This window comes from Simochromis diagramma, unplaced genomic scaffold, assembly GCF_900408965.1.
Source record: "Simochromis diagramma unplaced genomic scaffold, fSimDia1.1 OVJJ01000371.1, whole genome shotgun sequence".
Lineage (NCBI taxonomy): Eukaryota > Metazoa > Chordata > Actinopteri > Cichliformes > Cichlidae > Simochromis > Simochromis diagramma.
Genome location: NW_024386920.1, coordinates 653,029 through 662,225, shown reverse-complemented (window position 1 = coordinate 662,225; position 9,197 = coordinate 653,029).

Sequence of the window (9,197 nt, the reverse complement as noted above, 5' to 3'; positions counted from 1 at the left end):
ATATGATTCAATGCAGAGGTCTGTTAATACATAGTGAGTGAGAAAGGTGACTAGAAAGGAAAAACTCAATGCATCATGGGAATCCCCGGCAGCCTACGTCTATTGCAGCATAACTAAGGGAGGATTCAGGGTCACCTGGTCCAGCCCTAACTATATGCTTTAGCAAAAAGGAAAGTTTGAAGCCTAATCTTAAAAGTAGAGATAGTGTCTGTCTCCCAAATCCAAACTGGAAGCTGGTTCCACAGAAGAGGGGCCTGAAAACTGAAGGCTCTCCCTCCCATTCTACTTTTAAATACTCTAGGAACAACAAGTAGGCCTGCAGAGTGAGAGCGAAGTGCTCTAATAGGGTGATATGGTACTACAAGGTCATTAAGATAAGATGGGGCCTGATTATTTAAGACCTTGTATGTGAGGAGCAGGATTTTGAATTCAATTCTGGATTTAACAGGAAGCCAAAGAAGGGAAGCCAAAACAGGAGAAATACGCTCTCTCTTTCTAGTCCCTGTCAGCACTCTTGCTGCAGCATTTTGGATTAGCTGAAGGCTTTTCAGTGAGTTTTTTGGACATCCTGATAATAATGAATTACAGTAGTCCAGCCTGGAAGTAATAAATGCATGAACTACAGCCTGTACATACTTATAGTTATAGAATATTCACAACATACTTCATACCGTGTACATTATAACATACCATAATAGACCCATTTCTGTAATATACTCACATATCTATATTATTGCTAATATATATTGTAATATATCTATATCACTAAAGCACTTCTGGATGGATGCAAACTGCATTTCGTTGCCCTGTACCTGTGCATGTGCAATGACAATAAAGTTGAATTCTATTCTAATTCTATTCTAATTCTAACTAGTTTTTCAGCGTCACTCTGAGACAGGATATGTCTAACTTTAGAGATGTTGCGCAAATGGAAGAAAGCAGTCTTACATATTTGTTTAATATGTGCGTTGAAGGACATGTCCTGGTCAAAAATGACTCCAAGGTTCCTCACAGTGTTACTGGAGGCCAAGGTAATGCCATCCAGAGTAAGAATCTGTAAAATAACCTCAGGTTTATCTGAATTAAAAAGCAGAAAGTTAATTAATATAAGCAACAATTAAAATCAGCGTCTGATGGAACAGTTGCATTAGAATCTGCAATCAAATGTGGCCTCTTATGAGTAAAGCTTTCATTGGGGTTAGCTGTTTTCAGACTAATCTCGTGTAAAATTAATACGTTATGTGTTTTCCCTTCCTTTAAATCACTTAGTAGCTGCACTACAAAATGTAACCCTATGGGGCATTCAAAAAGTTATTTGTGCATTTACTAACTTGCAAGTCAATTTGAAATCAGGTCGAGAAGCCAAATTACTAATAATCCTGGTACTTGCAAGAGATGAGCACTGATTTGTGTCTGAGTGCAATCAGCAAAAATAAACCTCCACCACCCACCACCTCTTCCATACATCATGTCACATACACACCACATTTCCTTTATCTGTCCCTATAAGCTGTTTACACACATCCCCGAAGATCACTATGGAAACTAAGCATGCACATTCAGTGTGAACTGAAGATGAACAGGCAAAGACGACACATGCAGTTTCTCTGAAATAACGTAATTCTGAGGTTATGTAACACTACAATCCTGGCACAAAGTTAAGTCTGAGAGTTTGTATTATCCACAAATACACAGTAAAAATCCCCTTTTCAGGACAAGGACGATGCACAGCGCAAGATTTAGAGCAACAAAAGGAGCAACTCTGACCTTCCCAGATTTTTATACTTGTGTGTTCCAGTAATTTGGATTTAAAGGACCTCGTAAATAACATATCAAACACCTCATCTCATTTCCATCTGTGGCAGGTGCTGGTAAACATAAACAGTTGATGTTGTTTCTCTTTCTAGCCAAAGCGTAATGTCATTTAATGTTCGCCCACAGTTTCTGCAGCATCTGCCAGTCAGCTGGTGATGCTAGCATGTTCTTCCTGCACAGTGAACCTCTTTTTTCATGTTTAATCCTCCCTTCCTTCATGTATAACTTGCAGAATGTTTTGCTTCTTATGTGGGATTTTTTTTTAGCTTATACTGTCTGAAAATAGACCCTGGCCTTTGCTGTGCAAACCCATCTGTGTACCAACTGTAAACAGAAAGTCTTATTTTTCTCCCGCTTCTCATTCACAAAGATAGAGATGACATTTCTACTTCTTTCTCACCACAAAAATGAAAAAGTAAAAATCCAATTTCTTCCTACTTGCCTGATGCTCTCTATCCTTTTTTCTTTCCTCTGTATGTTCCCTTAATCAGGATGCCTCATTCCATTGAAAATGAACTTAAAATGCATTCAGTTCTCTGTTTATAAAGTCTGTAAATGGGGAAAAAATAAATATATATGATCTCTGTGCTCTACTATACGGACATACTGTGTAAAAGGCCTATTTTTGAAACGTTACTAAATCTACGTTTTTTTCTGGCTCTTCCTGCTTTTTCTAGATCTAAAAGTTGCTTTTATCAACACAATCCTCAGCAGTGGGATGAAATATTCTGAAATAGGTATGCCAAGTAAAAAGGAAAGTTAACTAAGTTATAAAAATCATATTCACAATAATAATAATAATCTTTATTCATGTGGCAAAAACAGCTTTATTTGTAACTTTTTAAAACACACTGTTACAAAGTACTTCAAAGTTTGAATAAACCCACTATTAAACTTAAGTAGACATGTTATAGCATGCAGACGTGCAGTCAAACATACAATCTTAAAAATATTCCAATGTACGTATTTCCATGTATATGTTAAATGTGAACTATAACTATCTAAAACAATGGAAGAAAGATTAAAGAATAGATCATCTATAAAAATATGTTTTCAGAAGTCATTTACAACAAACCACAGATCAGCCGACATGATGAGCTGCAGAAGGCTGTTTCAAAGTTTGGGTGCTTCAAACTCAAAAACATGGCTGCATTTATAATCAGAGACTGCAACAGTTGGCTGAGACGGAGTGGTTGTGGCAAGGACCCCACGCACACACACAGTTGACAGTTTGTTCAGGTATCTTTTATTGTCTGTGGGCACCAGATACTGTTGCTTCAGTGCTCTGCACGGTGGAAGCAGTCACTGCAAGGCTGCTGCCACACACACGTCCTCCTGCTGTGCCACAGCTCCTCTGCAGCAGGCCAGACACCACACCTCCACCACAGTGGTGTTATAATGTCTTAGTAGCTCTGATATGGTAAATGGACTGATTCTTATATCGCACTTTTCTCTCTCTCCTGGAGTTCTATACAACACTCCGCATTCACCCACACACACCCATTCACACAAGCACTCTATGCTTTGTCAGTGCTTTTTAACTAACATACACTCATACACACTCCTACTCCGATGGATGCATCAGAGAGAAAGACTGGAGGAGAGTTACACTGGGGGAGTCAGGAATCGAACTTCCCCATCAGCAGATGACCTGCTCTACCTGCTCTACCTCCTGAGCTACAGCCACCCCCTGTATGCAGGATCCTGGCCACATAGAGCTCCATATGTTATTAAAATGTTTTCAAATGAATTCTGAATTTTGCTGGAAGCCAATGAAGGCCAGCACGAACAGAGGTGATGTACAAGCTCTTTCATTCTTGTAAGTAGCCTAGCTACAGAAAGGCTAAGGGCCAAGAGTTGCATGTGAAAGGTGAGTTACAATAGTCACGGTGGGAGAAAATTTAAGTTTGTACTAAAAGTTCCAAATTATTAGATAACAGTAGAGGTTTGATTGCTTCAGTATTTCTTAGATGAAAGAAACCAGATTGGATGAGCTTTGAAAGATGAGGATCAAATTTTAGATGCTCTCATATAATACCAAGGTTCTTTGTTGAGGTTGATGGGCTTAAAAGAAAAATACAGCTGTGTATTGTCAGCAAAGCAATGAAAATGCCTTTCACGCTGTTACACAGATGGACCAGAGGTAACATATATAATGAAAATAGAATTGGTCCAAGGATTGAGCCCTGGGGGATTCCACATATAAGCGTGGAGACATGACATACAGTTGTCAATATAAATTCATTAGTGTCTTTCAGTGCTGTTAAAAAATTAATTCTAATAGTACTAAAGTGGGAAATTCACCCTTATCTAAGCACATAAGAATATCATTAGTAAATTTCCATAATGCTGTTCCAGTGTCAGTGTCCAGCTAAAAGAGTGATGTGTGACAGCTCTAAGTACTTTTGAAATCAATGGCAGTTTGGAAATGAGCCTATAATTATCTAAAACAGCAAGATCTAAGGAGGGTTGTTGTTTTTTTCAATTAGAGGGAAGAAGGTGCCTATTTTAAAGTACCTTCAAAAACAAAGGTAACAAAGTGCTTTGACAGAACAGAAAACTCTGAGAGTAAATTCAAGCCAAATGTGACAAATAATTAAGCTAAAGTTGGCATAGAGTTAAAGCAGCCGTAAGATCAAAAAACTGAGAGGTGCAGAAAACGATGACTAATAAATGCCAAAGAAACAGTAAAAGCAAGGGAACTTGGAAAATTAAATAAGGCAATAATTAGACAATTTAAAAAAACTTCACATGTTATGGATTCACATAAAAGCAAGTCTATAAAAATGTGTGCTAAAAAGTGATTTAAAGGAGATGAGTGATTCTCCAAGCCTTACATTATTAGGCAGATAATTCCAAAGTCAAGAAAGCCTGAGAGCAAAAGCATGTTTAAGTTTCACCTACTTAAGGAAAAATCTGTGAACTGGCTTATATTGGCCAGTATTTGTACTTGTGTACGATGAGACAAGACCCAGATGAGGTTTGGAGATGTTTTATGACTATAAATGAAAAAGCTTTACTGCTAACATTTGCATTTTTAAATGTATCGATCAAATCATGCTGAAACATTTTGAACTGCGTTCGATTATTTTTGCCCCTATTTATACTTGAAAATTAACCCTAACTTAAGTAGACATGTTACTTCTCTCTGAGCATTGCTCCAACTAAATTAAAACCTCTATAACCTCTCACATACACAGTTGCATAGTAGGAAATGCCTATCATCCAGGGGAGGAGTCACAAACTCCAGTTTGATCCAGTTTTCATTATTTTTGCGAGCAGCAATTTTTTTTTCAGTCACCATTTTCTGGCACTCGTTACAGAGCTCTAAGTGGTTGTGGACGATTGTGTGATGTGTGTGTGATGATGTATGATTCTGAGGTTGAACAGGCTAGTTTAGACCAGTTGTTTGGCTACACCGGGATATTGTCAGAAGCTGCTCCACACATCATTTCTTTCCACATGCATACAGGTCCTGCCAAAAATGTAATGCAAACCTATGTGACAGTAGACTGTGCTAATGTTTCAAGAGGAAGAAGAAAACGACTGCTACTGCCATGTGGTTTCTGTTCCTCTTCTTTGTATTTGTGCCTCATTTCTATCTGTCTTCATCTGTGTGAGTGTTTTTCTTTGTCTCTATTTCAGGTTACTTTTTGTTTTATTTTGAAGGTTAGTAGCTTTGGGTGTTTTACCTCCTTCCTTTGTTCTTTTCTTCTGTCTCTTTATTGTCTGGGTGTCTATTCACTCAGTCTTTGACAGGTCATAAATTATAACTCCCTAAAGTACCTGAGTACTTTAATTTCTCATGGAATCAACATACATGATCTTCCTTCCAGTTTTAAAACAAGGAGCATTCTGTTTTTTCAGACACCTTTCTTATATTTAAATGATACATAAATACATAAATATTACTTTGTTTTTTGTTTTGTTTTTTTTACTTTGTTTAAAGCTGCATCGGTGAAGCCTTGTCTGTTAGCATTTACAAATGACTCAGATTGAATTAGCAGAAACTCATTCGGAGTCATGTTTTTTGGTCTTCACCAAACCATCAATGCTAAAATACACTCTGGACACGTTATAAGGTGCACCTGTTCAACAACAACAAATCTCTAATCAGCCAATCATCTGGCAGCAACTGAATTTAGACATGTAGACTTGATCAAGACCACCTGATGCAATGGTCAGCCTGCCTCGAGCTGATAGGACTCCAACAGTAACTCTGCCATTCATTAAAACCAAGAGCATCACTGGTCAGAATTTGGCATAAACAGCATGAACGCACAGATCCATCCAGCCTCGTATCAACAGTTCTGGTTGTCGGTGGTGCTACAGTGATGTGTGGGGACATTTTCTTGGCACACTCTGAGCCCTTTAGTATACCATCGTATAAATGCTTCAGCCTATTACTAAAGTCCATCGTTTTACCCACGGTGCACCCATCTTGGTTCCAGCAGGAAAAGCACCATGTCACAAGGCTCAGATCATTTCAAGCTGTTTTCCTGAAAACAACGATGAGTTCATTGGTTACATTTCACTGTGTGTTATACTTGTATAACTATGCATGTGACAAATAAAGAACCTTGAACCTTCATTGTGCTTAAATAGCCTCTGCAGTCACCAGATCTCAATCTTTGTGGAACGGTAAAAACACGTGAAAGATGTGCACCTGAGAAATCGCAGGAACTGCACAATGCTATCTGGTCAAAATCTCTGAATTTTTCCAGCACCTTGCGAAGAATTAGGGCAGGTTCTGGAAGCAAACGTGGGTCCAACTTGAGACTAACATGATGTACATAATAAAGTGTCCAGTAAGTGTACTGCTTGTTCCCCTGTTTTAATGGTGGCCTTGAGAAGAATATGTTTCTGAATCTTTTTCAGTCTTTTTCTTTTTCAGTTTGATGACCCTGAGTCAAAACAGTAAGGTCCATTCACCAAAATGCTGACTGATATATGCTATTTTAAATGAACGACAGTGTTTCTGTGGTGTTTCTGCTGTAACCAGGGCGAAGAATTTAAAAATGGCTGTGACTGAGTTAAGTGCCACCATGCTTAACCCTCTTTGCCTCTTCAGCTGCACTTGGGAGTCCCACGTGACCCAGCTAATGACTGTAATATCTCTGGCTTCAGCGCTGCTCTTTTTTGGCTTTGAGGATGGATGGTACAGTATCAGAGTTGGCCACAGAGCTCTATCACTTGTGGATGAATGAGTGTGAGGACACCTACGCTGTCTGGGGAAGATTATTGGCTCATGATTGCTGGCTCAGGACACACTCATCGATCTGGAAAGACAGGGGCTGCAAGAGAGAAAAGCCCAATAGCAAAGTGACGACAATAAAAGGACAGCTTCATGAATAATAACGAGCATTGTACCGAGGGTTTGGAGACGCTATTGTTACTTACAAGGCTCTACTGAGTGCAGTGATGCTTAAAATCCCAGACAAATTCATCTCTGCAATAAACAGTTCATCTGTGGGTGCTCCACGAAAATAAAAGACGAGCGGGAATTGCGAGAAGAGAAAAGCTTCAAAAAGCAGTTAATCCACAAATCGAATATGCTTGTTTTTTTTGTTTGTTTGTTTTTTCACTGGTGTGTAGTGCGGTTTAATATATTTAGTTTTGGAGACATCCTCTGTAGTGAGTCTGTTTTTCTTGTCTTGAATATAATGGGACCAGATGAAACGTGTCTTCTGGTGCTTAAAAATACAATTGAAAAAATAAACAGCGATACCTCTTTCAAGAAATCCTGACCCAGTTACAAAGCAAGTTTTACAAAACTAAAAAATACAAAACTTGTTTCAGGAAGGAACTTTGTTTGCACAGGGGCCTGATTTATTATATTTTTTGTTCTTTTATTGATTAAATATTAATTATGTAGGAGGTTATTTGCCTAAAATTATTAGAACTCCACTGACTTATCTCATTTGTAAAATCTCTGTCATGATGATCTCACACTGCTTCAGTAATGTTGAGGTCCGGGCTCCGGGGAGGCTAATCTATGAGTGTTTTTTTTTTCTATCCTAATATGCGATTGTTTCATATGTCGGTGTTTAGAGTCGTAACGAACATAAAACATTCATCTGACAATAGTCAAGTGCAAAAGCTGAATGAAAATGAATTAAAATCAGACAGTGACCAACGGAAACCTTTGAAAGACCTTTACAAATCCTAAAGAACTATTCTCAAGCTCACTTGGAAGGAAAAATGTGAAGTAGTGAGAGTGGTTTGAGACTTTTGCACAGTGATGTATAATACTTGATGTTCATTTTATTGAAACATTGATCCATTCAGGGTAAAACTACGGTGGCCCTGAAAGGCCAAAAAGACTGCAACTTAAGAAAACACCAGCAATAAGAAAAACGCTGGGAAAGCAAACAAAACACAAAAGAAATGTGAAAAACAACAACGGAAATAGGAAAAAACACAAGGGAAGTGTTTCTGGGGAGAAAATAACCCAATGATCAGTTGCAGGAACCCAAAACATGGTAGGTGTGTTTTATCATAATTCATATAATACTGATGACGGATTTTTAGGCTAATAGTTAGGCTAACACACTTACCTCTCATCTTTTCTTTCCTCACAAAACCGATAGATCCTCCACTTCTTTTAAGTGTCTCCCAGCGCAATTCTTAGCATATTTTGGTTCCTGCAACTGGTCCGTCGGGTTATTGTCTCCCCAGAAACACTTCCCTTGTGCTTTTGGAAATCTGTTTTTCCTGTTTTCGTTTTTCTTATTTCTGTTTTGTCCTATTTCCTTTGTCGTTTTTCCTATTACCGTTGTGTTTTGTGTGCTTTTGCAGCATTTTTCTTATTGCTGGTGTTTTCTTAAGTTGCAGTCCGTTTAGCCTCTCAAGGCCACCGTGTAAACCAGACAATAAAACAGAGCATGCTTTAGGGTGTGGGTACCAGAGATGGGTAATCCGATTACTTTTTTCAAGTAACGAGTAAAGTTAGGGATTACTATTGCAAAAAAGTAATTAGATTACTGTTACTTTCTCATAAGCACGCTGCATTACTAAACTTTGATTTTGTTTGTGAGAGTGTCTCATGACAATGATGTATGAGCGTGCAACGTCCGTGGCAGTAACAGACGTGTGTTTATCAAAAATAGATAATATGGAGTGCGGGAGAGAGCACGACCATGCAGTGTTTAAAGCTTGGAAGTACTGACATTACTTTGAGTTTGATTCCATACACTCTACATGAGAATTTTTTTTGTTGTGTTTTACTTCCGTCTATTTGAAAGAGTGTAAACACAAAAAAATATTTTATTTTATATGCTGGGATATGCAGAAAATACGTTTAAATGTTAAACAAATTTCTTCAAGTCAAAGACTGTTGCTTACAATTTAAGTTTCGCTTCATGCAATGTGCATAAAGTTAA